At 35.0% G+C, this 16,290-nt stretch overlaps 1 protein-coding gene across 7 annotated transcripts in view; it reads left to right on the plus strand.

Moving 5' to 3' along the window:
- The window catches only part of LOC133526961 (small conductance calcium-activated potassium channel protein), a 270,058-nt gene that overhangs the window by 201,976 nt on the left and 51,792 nt on the right, over window positions 1-16,290 (plus strand). The window lies entirely within an intron of this gene.

Below are 16,290 nucleotides of genomic sequence, written 5' to 3' on the forward strand. Positions count from 1 at the left end.
ACATGTTTGCACTTATTTAACAAGTTTTTTTTTTGTAATATTAAACATTCTCATTTTATTAAATTTAAATCATTCAATTTTAATATTTCGTTTATTTTCCATATAATATTAATATTGCGCCTGCTAATTCTGCCATTGACAAACATGTTTTGCATTATTATGTTACGCGCACTACTTTGTATCTAGTTTGTTAATTTATATTTTTTATAATAAATATAAAGGTATATTTTTTTACTTTTGCATACGCAAATCTATCAACTGCATAACCATCCAAGCCAATGCCGAAAGATACGTAAGTACAACGCACGCAGGTTACCTTTTACGACAGATTATACGGAGACTTCTTGCATTATTTAAAGTATCCCCAGAGAAATAACCTCGGTAATAACCTGGCGCAGCGCTAAAGCTCGTTGAACAAGATAACAAACGTTTATCACACAAAAAAGTCTAAAACCTTGCGCTGAGGGACCGTTTGTGTTTGACCATCATTGCGTGCAGCGACCAACCCAAATACAAATTACCGCTGTCCGTACGCGTTCCGACCGGCCCTAACCTGAATATTTTAAGACGAGGTCTCTATTTGGACTCGGGTCATGACATGACTTGGCACTGGGCGTGAGCATTGTTCAGAATTCCTCGGGGATTTAAAGGTTCATTGCGTATAATGCGATCGACGGCACGAAAATGAATGTAAGGAGCCGGTAGCGTTTGCATCTCTAAGGGTTTCCGTCGATTGTGCCTTTAAATTACATTCCTTGAAGTGGCTTCGATGTTCGATTTTATATTAGTAGGTTTTATTAAATTTGGGTTAGATGAGGTGGTTGTTTTCTAATTAGAAAGGACGCAAATTTATGCCTTACCTACGTAATTAAGACTAGTAGACGTAATACATTATTAAACTACGCGCCCCTCCTTACCACAGAGCATCTACACTCACTTATGCATATAGATTATATCTACATAAACAGAGCACAATGTCTGTATACATCAAAAAATATTTAGCTAGAATTATTTTAATGCGAAATATGGCCAGGCTAGTTTATAGTACTCGTATTACCAGCGTACTATTAATACCTACCTATTAATTTAATTGTAGATAACCAATTATTTCCGAACAAAATACTAAAAATTAAAAACAAAAGTAAAGCAATAATATATATTAAGTTGGCATAATAAAATAATAAATCAATAAGAAGAATATAGTGTGGACGTACTTCATATTCGCGGTATGTCTGAAATAAGAAAAATAATACGAACATCGACCCGCTGGTGTAAAACAAAATATTCCTAAACTCGTTTATCCCACTCGCACTTCACCAGAATCGTTTTCCACGTTTAGAGAACCCAAAAAGAAATCGTCGGCGCAAACAATTCAGCGAATGGCACGGCTAACCATTCCAAATGTGCGCTGTATTTTCGAGTTCTAAATAAAGATATAAAGCTGTTCTTTTGTTTCAATAATACCCGGTGATGTAGAAAACGTATGTTGGTCTGCACAAACACCCATTTAATTAAACAGGAAGTTTGCAGGACATCCGCCCCAAGTTTGTTTTGGACATTCAAATCCTTCCTGCTTCCAGTTTTAAAACCCTACAGACTGACAATGGGCGGTGTGGTTTAAATTGGTTGTTTTTTTTTTGTTCGAAATTTGAATAGCTATCATCCAACATGATCTCTCAGATAAATTTGAGGATTTCACTTACATATATTATTGCCTAAACAGCCAAAGCACAACTTTAACTAGTTGTTACTACCGAATTCGTTCGCGTGGGTTTTAATATTTATTGTTTTAGTATTACACAAATATAGTGCAGGAATACATTGTCCTCCACTAAGAAAATTATGGGTATCGATCAAAACTTTCAACCTTCCTTCAAGACATTTAGAATATTCGGCGGTACGTTACCTATTTTGGCTATTATGCCTGCATGATTAATACCCACCATTTGTGTTCAAACTGCAGGTAGTAAGCGCATTCAAATAGACGAATTGGCAATGGAATCCGCGTTGCGTTCAATAGGCATTGCGAATCAGTAGTAGATTATAATAGATCGCAACTTGCGGGAGAAGGACAATTTGGTTTGTTTAGTAATAAGTTTTGAATAGCGGCTAGGTTTTCTTGAGAATTGATATTATTGCTTATGTCATTTTTTTTTAATAGCCTGTTTGTGTGTCTTTCTGCTGGGCAAAGGCCTCACCCTTGATTTCCACGATTCCCGATTTGGTGTTTCCTCCGGCCAGTTGTTCAGGAAGCTAACCAAGTCATTCCGCCATCTCTGAATGAAAGTGGAGTTGATCGAAAAATAATCGTAATAAATTACCTTAATGTATATCGATTAAACCAGACATTAACTTTACTTAAAAAAACGTTCTACTTATTCGACCATGTTAGAGTTTTCAATCATGATTATGTTTGTATTTATGCATCTAAAATGTTTGCCTTTAAACATTTTTCATTTCACATTTTACGAGTTATTAATGTGTTTCTTAAGTATTTATGCTTTTCATTTAGAATTCCACGCTCCAAATAACATCGTAAAACTAAGTCATCATAATTTTATATTGCAACGCCACAGTAAGCAGAATATTTCAAATATTTTTCTAAAGTTGGTCTCAAAACTTTTCTTATCAAAAACATACTGCATATAAAATGTTTCTTTGAGAATTTATAGATCGTATCATTCACGAAGATTCGTGTCTTGATTCGTAATTTCATGTTATTAAAGGTTAGATTTGACAAATCTGAACGTCATCGTGGATGACACGAACTATATTTACAAAACTTAGGTTTATTGATTTGGTGACCTGCAACGCGATCTGGTTCCCTCCACTCTTCCTTGTACGACCAGCCGCTCTATGGAGACGTTATCTAGCTTAGAGACATGTCTAAAGTACAGCAGTATGCGCGACTGTTCTACGGCCGATAAACGCTGTGTAATGCTGAGCTCCTGGTGTACGGACGCTTTGGTGCGGAAATCCATCCACGATATCCTAAGCATCTTTCTACAGCACCACATCTCCAGGGCATCTATCTTCCCCTTTTCCAACTCGCGCACTGTCCACGTCTCTGCCGCGTAAAGAAAAATGAGAAACACAAAAATGGGGAATGGGAAATACCAATAATATATTAAATTGATAATAATGTTATGTTATAAATTTATGGTAAGATTAGACAAATCTGCACGTCATCGTGAATGACACGAACTAAAGTAGTGTAGTAGAGAGCGTAGAAGTCTATTGGAGTGTTTTTATGTAGGAAATGATGTTTTCACCCCAACAGTAACGTAATTATTCAAATAATAGCACAGAGTTGCTGATTTCTGAAACAATTCATACTAAGTAATATCCAGTTTTATGCAGTTATATAATGTGACAAAGAGTCGCTGGGACTGAAGAGTCCTCTCTCAGCCCTGCCCCGACTTGTTTGCTCTCGACTCAGACTCTCATTACCTGCTTCATTAAAACGAGTGTGCTTTAACTAAAATGGACTTTATTTTCCAAGGGCTATTTATCTCGTTGTTTCTCATTTTGTTTCACCTACTTTGACAGTTTAGAGAATAGTTGCGCCTGATATAGCTTTAATAGTAACATTTGGTTTATTATGTAAGGTACCTTTACAGCTGGTTAGTGCGTGTTTTGTAAAACAGTTCGCGTTTGTAATACTCTATTGTTTATTTTTTCTGGATCTGGACTTTATTTTCTATGGAAAGCAGTTCACATATTTACTCACCTACATTTAAGCATATTTTGTCGAACCGGTTAAACACATTTTCTCAGCATGCACTAATAATAATATGATTTTACGTGATCAATACCTTTATGAGTTACGACGTACGAATACACGCTTATACAAGTCGGAAAGGCGCTAGTTGAGAACCGTCTAATGCACGCAAATGCAATAACTTTTTTACATTAACTAATGGGAGAATGCTGTATTTACTAAATAAATTTTGAGTTTATTAGGAAAATTATCTCTTGTGACAATATTTCCACAGCGTAAATAGGTTATATAAAATGTTAGCTTAGAAGTATTATCTGTTATCAAAAGACTCGCCCAAGAGGGGAAAAATTTTTATCTAACTAATGAATATTTTCAATTTCCTTTGTAAAGCGTGTCTTCATAACGTAACAAAGTCCTTTCTGATTTATTACATTTTCATCAAAAAATAAACCTACTTAGAATTTTTATTGAATATTTTTGAATACTTCTTGCTTCGCGCAAATATAATTCATTTGGTGGTCGTATCATTCATCAAAAGTGTGTAAAACTGGCTTGTTATCTAAATGATCAAGAACCGGGTACATTGGTGCCCAATACGTTTTGTAGCGGCCATGCGATGTACTTAGGAACGCACAAATTGCCTCGACGAAGTTCTTTGCGGCAATTAAACATTCATTTGCGTCAGACGATACAATATACTGCTTTTATACATTTAACCCATTCACGGTCGCGTTCACAGGGTCGCTAATGTATGGGCTCTCTGGAAGTGCCGAATGAAAAAGTAATGGGTAGGGTTACGTTTAGTTAATAATAGATGACGTTAACTCCACTCCATTAGAGTTTAACGTTGTCTTTCGGATTTTATAATACATTAATATCATGGTTCGATATTAGACAGACATATTAAGAAACATACAGCTTATAAAAACTGACTGACGTATAGTATGTAATATTTTATACGTAGTTACTTCTTCGTTAACAGTTTTCTTTAAGGTATTAAAGCTATAAATTAAAACCATATTTTTAAAAATTGAATATTAACTAAAAACCAACATATTTTTTATTAGTTCTGATAGTTAAATAATTCGATAGGTACTGTTAATCAATGCTTTCTTTTTCCTCTGAGATTTAATCTTATAATATATATAATATATATTATTATATTGTTTGCATTATTCAAAAATTGTTTATTTCCTTCTTCTTCTTATCACCTTAAATAAAAATAATTGCTTTGTTGTTATTTTATTTGCGAACGCCAAATGAAATAATTACTGCCAATGGTGATATTGCATGTTTGTAACTTATATTTGAGCGAATTTAGCAAGTTTGACGAGTTTTTCCGGATAAAATTAGATTATAAGAAATCGATCCCGATCAGAGTTTGACTAAACTTTCTTCTAGTACCGTCACAAGATCATCAGAGATATATCGTTTAAGTGACATTCGGATGGCAATTGCAGCTAAGTTACTATTGCGACATTACTGCATTACTGCAGCAGCCTCAAACAAATGGGTGATGGAATGGACGTTCTAATGGCGACAATAAAGCGGGCACGAAATTATAGGCGCCAATATAGGTATGGTATACTATAAATATTATTTATTTTCCTTCATTAGTACAAGAAGACACCAAAGTCTCATTTCACAGACGGTCATTGAAAAAACATAAAGAAACATTATTTTTAGAAATTTCTCCTACAATTAAGAAATAATTACAAGGTGTTCCCTATTGACAATATCATAATAAGCTTATAAACTACATACCTGTCATTAAAATAGACAGTGGGTTTAGTATTCTTGTACTCCTTATTTTTTTGTTTGTGTCATTTATTAGGACCGAAGTGCTTCATTTCATTGCCATTATAACATACGAGTATTTAAACAATATTACCTACTTCATAAAATAAGACAGTTTGTACTATTATTCTCGTGTTACATTACATGAATGAAAACGTAAATTAAATTTAAAGTTAATCATTCGGGTCGCCAAATGTCGTCAGTCAACCAACCCTCTTCGCCACAAGTAAAACGTGATGCTACGATTTACCTACAGGTTGTACACGGGGGAAATTAAACCGTATATAATATCCACGACCGTAATAATGATGTGTGTGAACTTACAATTAACGGAATTTTGAGGCGGATGCATTTTCAATAATAAAATGCAATATAGCATATTGTGAATTAAATTAAACAAGACGGGACTATTATTTACTTGTTTGTAATAATTAAGGAATAGGAATATTAATATTAATAATATGAATATCTACTAAGTCTGGTTTAAAGTAGAATAGAAAATAAATATGTATAGATCACATTGGAAAAAAGAACGATAAGTAATATTGAAAACTGAGAAGCTAAACACAAATGAATACTCATGTTTGGTATTAATTATTTATTTCATTTTTTTGCGTTTATAAATGTAGCATATAAATAAAGTAACTATTCATGCATTCACGAATGTATTGGTAATATCCAAAGTACCTGAGAAATCGAAATTTAAAATTAGGAAACTATAGGTCTATAACGAAATCAATGCATAGCTATTAGCTAAGTTGCTCATATGTTTATTTTAAGACTGTTTGTTTTTCAATAAAATAAAAAAAATGACAAATAATCTCAGCGAATGATGTACCTGTAGCGCGTTGAATATTTGAGCTCTCTTGATAATAAATTAATAAATTATCATCTATACAATCCTGCTTATCACCTAATACGAGTAATTCATGGTTTCCACAAGCAAACGACATTGCCTTTGTCGTGCACATAGTAAAAAGTGTGATGCGGGAACTCGTTTATTTTGTAAACAAAGAACGTTTTACCCCAAGGACAGCTAAAGTTGACGCGATTGTGGTACCACAACGCCAAGAAAGAGTTGAATGACTATTGTTATAATGACGCTGTCAAGGTAACCTGAATTGATTTTAAGCAAGGATTCTTAGTAAAGTTGTAAGTAAAAAAGTCGAATAATTTCATTAACATTAACCGAACGTGTTAGTTCTTAAATAATCAAATCTCACGGGCACCTTGTATTCATTATTGTACATAGGAAAACAAATACGAGAAACACAGTTGCAAAGAGAATTATATACAACAAAGGTGAACTTATTCCTATATGGGGTCTCTTCCAGTTAACCTTTGAGAAAATAAGTAACGATGAATGACAAAAAAACAATGTATAACCACCCAAAGTAATGAAATATAAAAATTTAAATACACATTATTACAAATACAAATATAAGTATAAAGTAATACACACCTGAATAAATATAACGCAAATATAAATAAATACCTACAAAAAAATACCTACTCAATACATAATATACATAAAAATATACGAATTTGAACTAGAAAACTAAACGAAATTTAAAAACTAGGTACCTACCAAATAGAGAGGAACAGAATTATGAGTCGGGAACCACCATTTTTTAAGCCTCTCTTAATAATATCATAATTATCATAAAGTAGGAAAACGAAACATGTTTATCTTATAAGGTAAATAACTGAACTTATAACTTCTATAACAAGTTTTTTTATTTCCCCGGTGTTTTTTTATATCCTCGTTTTTTTCCGGCACATACAACGCACTTGAAATACAAACTCTTTATGCTGACCGTACCATGGAACGCGAGCGTGTAAGCTGACATGCGAGTTTGCTCGCATAAAATAATTACGGTTGTCATACAAAACGGGCGTTTAGCTGCGTAAAATGTAAAGGAGCGTAAACATTAATATGCCTAACGTGTGAAACGGAAACTAACGCAGAAAGGTAAATAGGAGCCAGGTAATGGTTTACTAACCCTGGATACTATATAGCGTATGTTAATTATATTTTGAGTTATACTTACGATCTTTAGTCACGGAACGTCATCCCCGCGAGTCGGTTTTTAAAAGGTCAACATACATTTTATGGTAAGGTGTGCGGCATATCGATTGAAGCAGTTCATTACACAACACAATAAACGGGATATTTTGGTATATTTATGATTCTAATTATATATTGTCTAATTAGTCTATTGTGCATAGTATATTACTCATTAAACATTTGACTTGAATAGTTTAGAGGTGGATATCACTTATTTTATGAAAATATGACGGAAAGATGGCGTGAACGATTTTCTAAAATATACTTACTTACTTACTTCACTGGGTCAGTGACCGAAACAAGATCTTGGCTTCTGACACAAGAAAGCGCCACTCTGCCCAATTCAGCGCCCCTTCACGCCAGTTGGTTATTCCGTGAGCGGACAGGTGTTTTAGGGCTTCGTCACCCCAGCGGTTTCTGGAAGGCCCAGGTGGATCTTTTCCACCCGGGTGCCCCACATACGCTCTTCTCACAGCACGATCTTCTTCCATCCTCTCTAGGTGACCGAGTCAGCGGAGTTGTATGGTATTGATCTCGCCTTCCTAAAATATACCTAATGTGCAATTTGAGTCCTTCGAGTCTGGATCTTTCGTTTACGCATACTAAGTCCAATATAACATAAAACATTTCACACCATATTACGAAACTACAAAGTGAAAACAAATTACTTTCAACACCGACACATTATATGTCTTGTTAGTTTCAATAACGAGCCCCATTAATGTTACTTTGAATTTGGCAAACATTCCAGAAGCGGCCTTGTTACTTGAATGGTGTTTGACACTACGTATGTTAGGAATATTTGAATTCTATATATTTTACAAGGTTAGGAACTAAATTATTACCCATGTTTCAAGGGAATTATCAATATAGTTATTAGAGATCCGTAAAGATGATATTGATGATAGAGCAACTATGACGCAGCGTTTTAAGCGCTGAGTCAGGATCTCTCGGGGTTTCCAGCGGATTGCAATGTTCATAAATGTAAGAAGAAAATATAGCTCTAAATGTTTTTCTAACACTTAATATTTTTAATATATCAGGGAGCCTATCCAAGATGACATTTGTACGGTCGGTGCCCCAACGTAAGTAACCAAGTAGACATACTCGTTGTTTAGAGCAGTGGATACTTATGTTAGCCACTATGTTAGTGTACATTTACAAACGCTGAACGAAAAGAAAAAATGTAGCGAGATTACAGATGCGACGGAAAGTCACGTCACGTGACTATTTCCATGCATTATCTAAATTTCTAATGGCGTTTTTTATTAAAGATTCCCATCTTGGCTAAATTCCTTTGATAAAATGTCTCTTTATGCAAGTATTGCAATCATACAAATCATATATAGACATTTTCTTCGTCTATTTTTATAGTTAGAGGGGCTCGCTTAGAGTAAAGGCGGGCTGTAACTCTTACAACTATTACTATACAATAAAAAAACTTGTATCTCAATATACATCTGCTACACTCTGAATTAAAAATAATTTGATTAGTTACCACGTCGTGAAAACTGGGGTTAACGTTATAATATCGTTAGCAATATATTTCGTAACATTGGCGTGAGCTTTAGAGAAACCTTACACTAGCGTTTTTTGAGTGACGGCGTCTAGTCAGCGCTATGGGAAATGGCGTCGCTGTGCAGTTGCGCCAACGTTGCGTCGAGTAGCAGTTATAGAGTTGTCTAGACGCCGACGTTCGGGAGATGCTACTGGTGTTTGCCCCTTTAAACAACTGCAAAATCAAACCTCGAACAAGTCTCACTCGTACATATTATTATTATTATGAGTGTGATGCAGAAATATCCACAGTTTTTTAACACTGGAAATAAATCAAATAATGAGGTTGGTTTATTTTGGTTTTTATTTAATATTCTGGATAGTTCTGTATCACTGGATACTCTATCATTATATTATGCAACGCCTGACCTGAATGCTTTAACACCATAGCGGTATTTTCAAATATTTTTATATCATCGTAATGGTTACCAGCTCATAGAACGCACAAACAACCAATATTTCAAAACGATTAATACCTTTTAATAATGTATGCCTGTATTTCCTAATTACTCGAAACATTTAAAACGATACAAAGTCCCATTAGCAATTAATTCTGTAGGTGCTTGATGGAGTACACTTCTATACGTACTGTATTCAGAAATGTCAATTTTCCACCAATTTCAATTGGATACGAATATCACTTCGTTCCGTTCACGCATATAAAATATGTTCTGCCGCCAGCGAAGGAACAAAACCAATACAGTATCCATGTCACTTTAATACGTTAAATGCACATGAGAGAATAAAAGGCTTTGGGACTTACCAGTATTGCGTAATTTAATTTGGACTACAGTTGTTCGAAATAAATTTAAACAGTTTAAAAAGTCGCTGTAGGTGAAACGAAAATGTAGTGTAGTTTTGTAGGAAAAACGTTTACGACGACTGGCTCTTGTCTAGTTAGCATGTACGTGATGTTTTCGCTTTGAAATGTGGTTTTTACGAGAAATGCTTTTTAGGGCAGTCGTCTGGTAAAATAATCATTTTCATACTTTTAACTGTTTTTGCTTTTTAACATTCAAAATTAACAGGTATTATGCATAAATTAATACACGTAATAAATATTTATTTTTGTCAACGAAATAAAACATAGTGGCTGCGTATCTAATTTCAATAAACCATTGGCATAATAAATATATTTAACTGGAACACTCACGTATGTATATAAAGTTTATGACTATTCGACATATTTCGCTCCATAACGAGGAGTATCTTCAACGGGAGCACGCGTACCATTGTCATTGTAGGAATATTGATAATTTATATTTCGCATTTTAAATTAATAGGTGAAAGAAAAACCACAATAAAAATATATTCCTCAAAACAAAATCATGATTGTCATACACAACAGTATGCAATTTAATTTTTTCTATCTACATAACATCCATCACTTTGTTGTCCTTTGTGTTCGCCCATAAAATACTAAGATATACAATCATCCCCATTCAACCCTCCCAACGATTGTAGATTTGGGTTTCGACAGTCATCAACAGCAAAACGAAATCTGCTTCGGATGTCCCATCTGAGCATTTCCCTCCTCGCCCCGAGGTTTTATTTTATATAAATTCTTTCTGTGTAAATAGGCACAGTTTTTTCGTGGAAATTATGGCTTTGTTTTCGTCGGCCATGCTGCCAGTTATTTCGGTCGCGTTTCAGCTGTGGCATTTTTTAAAGTTTTTATAGCATGTTTTTCTTGTCGAAATTCGGGATTTACGACTCGGCTTGAACAATGTGGGGTTTACAATAGCGGCATACTTAAATTAGGTTATAACAATGGTTACTTTGCTCCAATCTTGGCCAAGTATTTGAGGAAGTGGGTCTAATTAAGGTACTTATTTCTGTTCCGTAATTTAATCGTCAACTTTATTTGCTTTCCTTTTGATGCTTTAAATTGCATTCCATCGGCTATTTGCCTCTATTTATTATTCCACTTATACTAAATAATTTTGGGGCTATTATCCAGAATGCGAAAAACGTGTTAAGATGATCATACTCATCAAATTTCCCCATGAGACTAACCTCAAAAAAGAGGCCGAAGTAAACGAAACGTATCAAGAGTATCTTTTTTCTCGTTTTTTATATTGGTTCCATGGGAATCCTTATTTAGATGACCATCTTTATACATTTTTGAAATTTGGGATTACGACCCCAAAATCCTTCTATATTTACCTAGAATTAGTGTCATATTAAATACATATTATTTTTTAATAAATCCAAAAAAAAGGAAGTAAAGGTGCAGTGTAGCAAGAAAACAGGCATTATTGTGTATTAAATATGGGATACAAACAACAAATCAATAACGGTGCGTATCGCATCTACTAATAATTATTGGCATATAAGAAATGGAACAAGACTAATATTTGACGACCAGGTCCTGTCTGGCCTAGTGGGTAGTGACCTTGCCTATGAATCCGATGGGTTTAAATCCTGGTAAGGGCATTTATTTGTGTGATGAGCACGGATATTTGTTCCTGAGTCATGGGTGTTTTCTATATATTTAAGTATTTATATATTATAAAGGTATATCGTTGTCTAAGTACCCACAACACAGGCCTTATTGAGCGAATTGTGGGACTTAGTAAATTTGTCTAATAATGTCCTGTAATATTAATTAATTTTATTTTAAAACCGGAAATTTACCACTACCTCTTATAGAGTACGCGCAACGGTGTAGCTAGTCTACGAAATCGTAGCACTTTGTGTGTTTGTTACCTGCATCTAGTGTTACAGCAGCGCCAAGAATTTTCTGCCATTGCTATACGTGTCAAAATTTCTTTCTCCACAACGTGGATTGGCAGTCCTCAACTGTGCGTTTCTCGAGAAACTTCCTGCTTAGCACAACTAAACCAAAACTTCAAGAAAATAACGTACACTCATCTTAAAATCCAGCAAGGCAATTGTAACCTTTGGTGTTGCAGATGTCCACAGGACGACGGTTATTGTTTACCATCAGGCAATGTGTCTTCTTGTTTGCGTCCTATATCTTTAAAAAAAACATAAAGCCCAATCAAATACCCTGAGGGCGAATCGAACTTAATATTTTTTAAAGTATAAATATCAATGATTTTTTTTTAAATAATATATATACTTGTAATCTGTTAGCTATCAACAGTGATATTTCTTCAACCAGAAATAAACAGGAAGGCTTAGTCGTTTCATAACAAGGAATTACTATCTGAATAGGTCTACCTGATAGTATCTTATATTTAAACTTGCCTTATGATAATTTCGTTTTTAAAAAGTTAATATTAAATAAGTTTCATCATCTACTTCGTGTTAAAAGGTCACCTCAACTTTAATTTCTTTGAAGCGGAAAACATTCCACGCCCAAAAAAGTTTTAAGAAACGATTCGGCCGTGACTACTTGGTGTAATAAGTCACGTCGCAACTTTTCTCTAAGGCTTAAAAAAAATGATTAAAGAACCCCAAAGGTCTTTAAATCAAAATCATGTGGGATAAGTTCTAACGCTGATAGATCTTGCGGAAAATCTTATTCACAGTCAGATTTTACGTAACTGAAATCCAGGGTGAACCAAACCTAGACGTTAAAAAAAAAGGTTTCTCGCATCTAGGGCTGCCAGAATATACTTTTTGTAGTTTTCGGTAATGAATTTTTAAATATTTTTTGAGTCAATGTGCAATGCGTAAGGATAATGTTTCAAAACAACATACAAAATGCTCATTTCTATTAAAAAAAAACTATGAAAACAGCACACCAATTTCACCACCGGCAAAATTTCTAAGCACCTGCAAATTTTCAAATTTCGAATACTACAAAAATCGGCTACCATACATGAGGTATATTCCGACAGCACTGGGTGCGAGGAATTTAATTTATTTTTTAAACGTTATGGTTTTAGACCAATCTGTATACAGGGTGATTTCTGGGTCGTGATCCAGAACCACCTTTTCTGAATCTATAAATGATTTACATTATCATACGGTAGTATTTGATTGAAAGATAATTAGTTTGATTTTTATTATTTTTCAAGTAAAATTAATCTTATACGAAGTAATCATGGTCACCCTATGACTTTTGACATACGCTGTATGGAAAGCGACAAGACGTCACATTGAGTAGGGTGACCAAACTGTATGCAAACATGTTTTTTTCTACGTCATTTGAAAAATAATCATAATTATTGGTGATAATAAATAATGAGCAACACTAATCACACTCACAGACTCATCTTTGAATTCTGTGTGATGTCTTGTTCTCTTACTCCATGACCCCGAAATCACCCTGTATATTTGAATTAATGTCAACATTTTGTTCATTTATATTGCAATCCTTCCTGTATCCCGTATACAATAGTGTGTCATATTCATATTTCTGTGGGTGTACCAAACATTTGGAAGGCGTGTGCAGAGCCAAAGCTGATATATAAATACCCTTCCGGCTATTTGGTGAAATGTAAGATGTAGGTACACCGAGCGGATGCTACCCTTGCTTGGGGCATTAGACGAACCCAAATGTAGCATGTAACATCCGCCTAGGTGTATATGCCCCATATCACAAAGTCAAGAAAATCAAATATGTAACTAAAACGGTGCATTAAAATTATAATAATTTGCAGCAACTCCTAAAAGCGATAACTAACAAATTAATCACATCGACTTAATAATTTATGCATAACAAATATTAAGTTTAATTTATGAAAAGCCAATATTTCAGCTGAAAAACTTTAGTAATTTTCTCTTATACATTACGGAACGCAAACCCGAATTCGTATAATTTATTTGTTTTCACGAAGAAAGCCTACTCCGGTTAAGTACGCTCTCGTGTTTATTAGCTCGCAGACTGTGTGACCACAGATAGAATAAAGCAATGAAGGTACACCACTCTATGATACATCAGAAAACATATAATTTGTTTTTAATTTATTACTTTAAAAACAATCATTTTACTTAAGTGAATATAATCTACGAGTAAAGTTAAACCTGTCGGTAAGCTGCCTTTGCATAATTCCATCGCTTTTAGAAAAAAACTCTTTTTAATTGTATAAACTAGTTCTTCATCATTTAAAAAAATGTTGTACGTTCTGATGACATGGAGCAAAAGTCACTGTGATCTTCTTTTGTCTCGTAATTTGCGTATCTGCTATATTATGAATTCTGTGGTGAAAATATGTTGAGCTGATGAAATAAGAAGTGACCGAGACCCGAGGGCGTGTGATGGCTAAAGTGTATTGCTAATTAGTTAAGTAAGTAATAAGGAAGTGGAGTCGACATGATATTGTCTTGTAGAAGATGTTTGTTTTATCAAAATAATGATGCAAGTAAAGTATAGTTGTAAATAGCTACTGATTAACAAGAAAACAAGGTTGTTACATTCTCATTATTTTTAAGACTGAGGTGATGTCGCTGGACTTTCTCAGTCAAAAGACACTGGACGTTAGACTCGGCGAGGACCAGCTGAAGCAGGTAAACAAGTTTCGCTACCTGGGAAGCACGTTAACATCTAAATGTGACCTTGATGCTGAAATTAACAGCATTATTGGGGTTGGGGTTGGGGGCTGTAGCTTTTGGCAAGTTAGATCTCAAGGTCCTCCTATCTCATAGTTTCGCGTCACGTTTCGCGGATGAATAACCAGCGTGTGGCTAAGCAGATTTTTTATTCAGAACTTGAGGACGGCAAGTGGAAACAAGGCGGCCAATTCCTCAGATACAAAGATGTGCTTAAGCGGCACATGAAAAAGTGTCGCATAGAGCCCTCACGGTGGGAGCAGCAGGCAGCCACACGTACATAATTGCGGGCTGCGATAAATGCTAAGATAACAGAATTTGAATCTCAGCGGCGCTTGGAGCTGGATGCCAAGCGTGACAAAATAAAAACCACTTGACTTAAAGTCACTTGCGGCGATACCATATAATTATATAAATGGTGTGCTTACATGCCCGCAATGTTCGCGAACTTTTACAAACAAGATCAGCTACGTCAGCCACTTGCGAGCACACCAGCGACAGCAACGCAGTCGATAGCAGTCGCCGTGGCCATATCGGCCGTGGAGTTATTTCATTTCCTTTTGTGTCCAGCCCATTTTTCAGTTCAGCTGGAGTCGGGCCTCCTCATGTCGGTGTCTCGCCTCGGTTTTTTGTGTGGTCATATTTTGTGTCCGCATCTCTTTTTCGACATTTGACCACCAAGTTGTTGATCATCTGCCTCTTCTTTTGGGGTTGCTTAGGATGTTCATAGCATTTCTCAGGGTGTAGTTTTTTTCCCTTAGAATACTTATTCTACTTTATTTGAGTTTTTCGGTAATAGTCACCTTGAACGAATCACATACTTTCTTATCAGTCCAGCATTAAATGCTCCGACACTGGTACATATGTCTAGCTGGTTTGACTAGTGACTGGTTTCTGACCTAGAAACAAGTCTCTTTCTTTGGATATTCATTTTAATGGCCTTAGAACTTGTTGTTCGTAAATGACAAAATAACCCAATCAACTCTCCAGTATTCATTTTGCTTTCCCGTAAATATAGAAACTTAGTCTATTGAAGCTTTGGAAGACCGGTTAGCATGTGTGTTGCGGCGCGACGTTGCCATTGCTGCTGGTAATGTCAAAAACGATATCTGTACCTATTTTTTAAGTTTTTGTAGCCGACAACAATGTCGTGCCATAACACTGCAGCAGTATCTCTAGTACAGTATCAATCTGAATGGAACCTTAACTTCTTTATTAATAAAAAAAAGTGTACATAATACACGTAACGTACCAACACAAATAAAGTAACTGCATAAACCTTTTCAACGTAAATCGGATGACGGATGACACTAAGCTCCTTTGGGCTGAGCCACTTTTCCGATTGTATTATTAAATGGCAAGGCCTGCACACAGAATGGCTTATCTTAGAAGGGATTGTCGTTTAAACTCGTTTCTATTTTTTCGTCAGGTAAGTGCCTGATTCACAATGTCGAAATAAAGTATTGGACAGCTAATTTACAAATACATTAACTGCCAGATTAATGTTCCTACAAAACTTAGCACTTTATCTACCAGTTAAGCTTATTTGCAGATTGTGAAACGCAAAATGACTTTATTCGTCAGATAAGTGGCAAGTAGCTTATTCAGGACTTTACTTGGTCAATGTGAAACAGGCTCTAAAACACTTAAGTCTGAAATAGGCAGTGACGTTATTAAATTAATG

The sequence above is a fragment of the Cydia pomonella genome, chromosome 17, assembly GCF_033807575.1.
Source record: "Cydia pomonella isolate Wapato2018A chromosome 17, ilCydPomo1, whole genome shotgun sequence".
Lineage (NCBI taxonomy): Eukaryota > Metazoa > Arthropoda > Insecta > Lepidoptera > Tortricidae > Cydia > Cydia pomonella.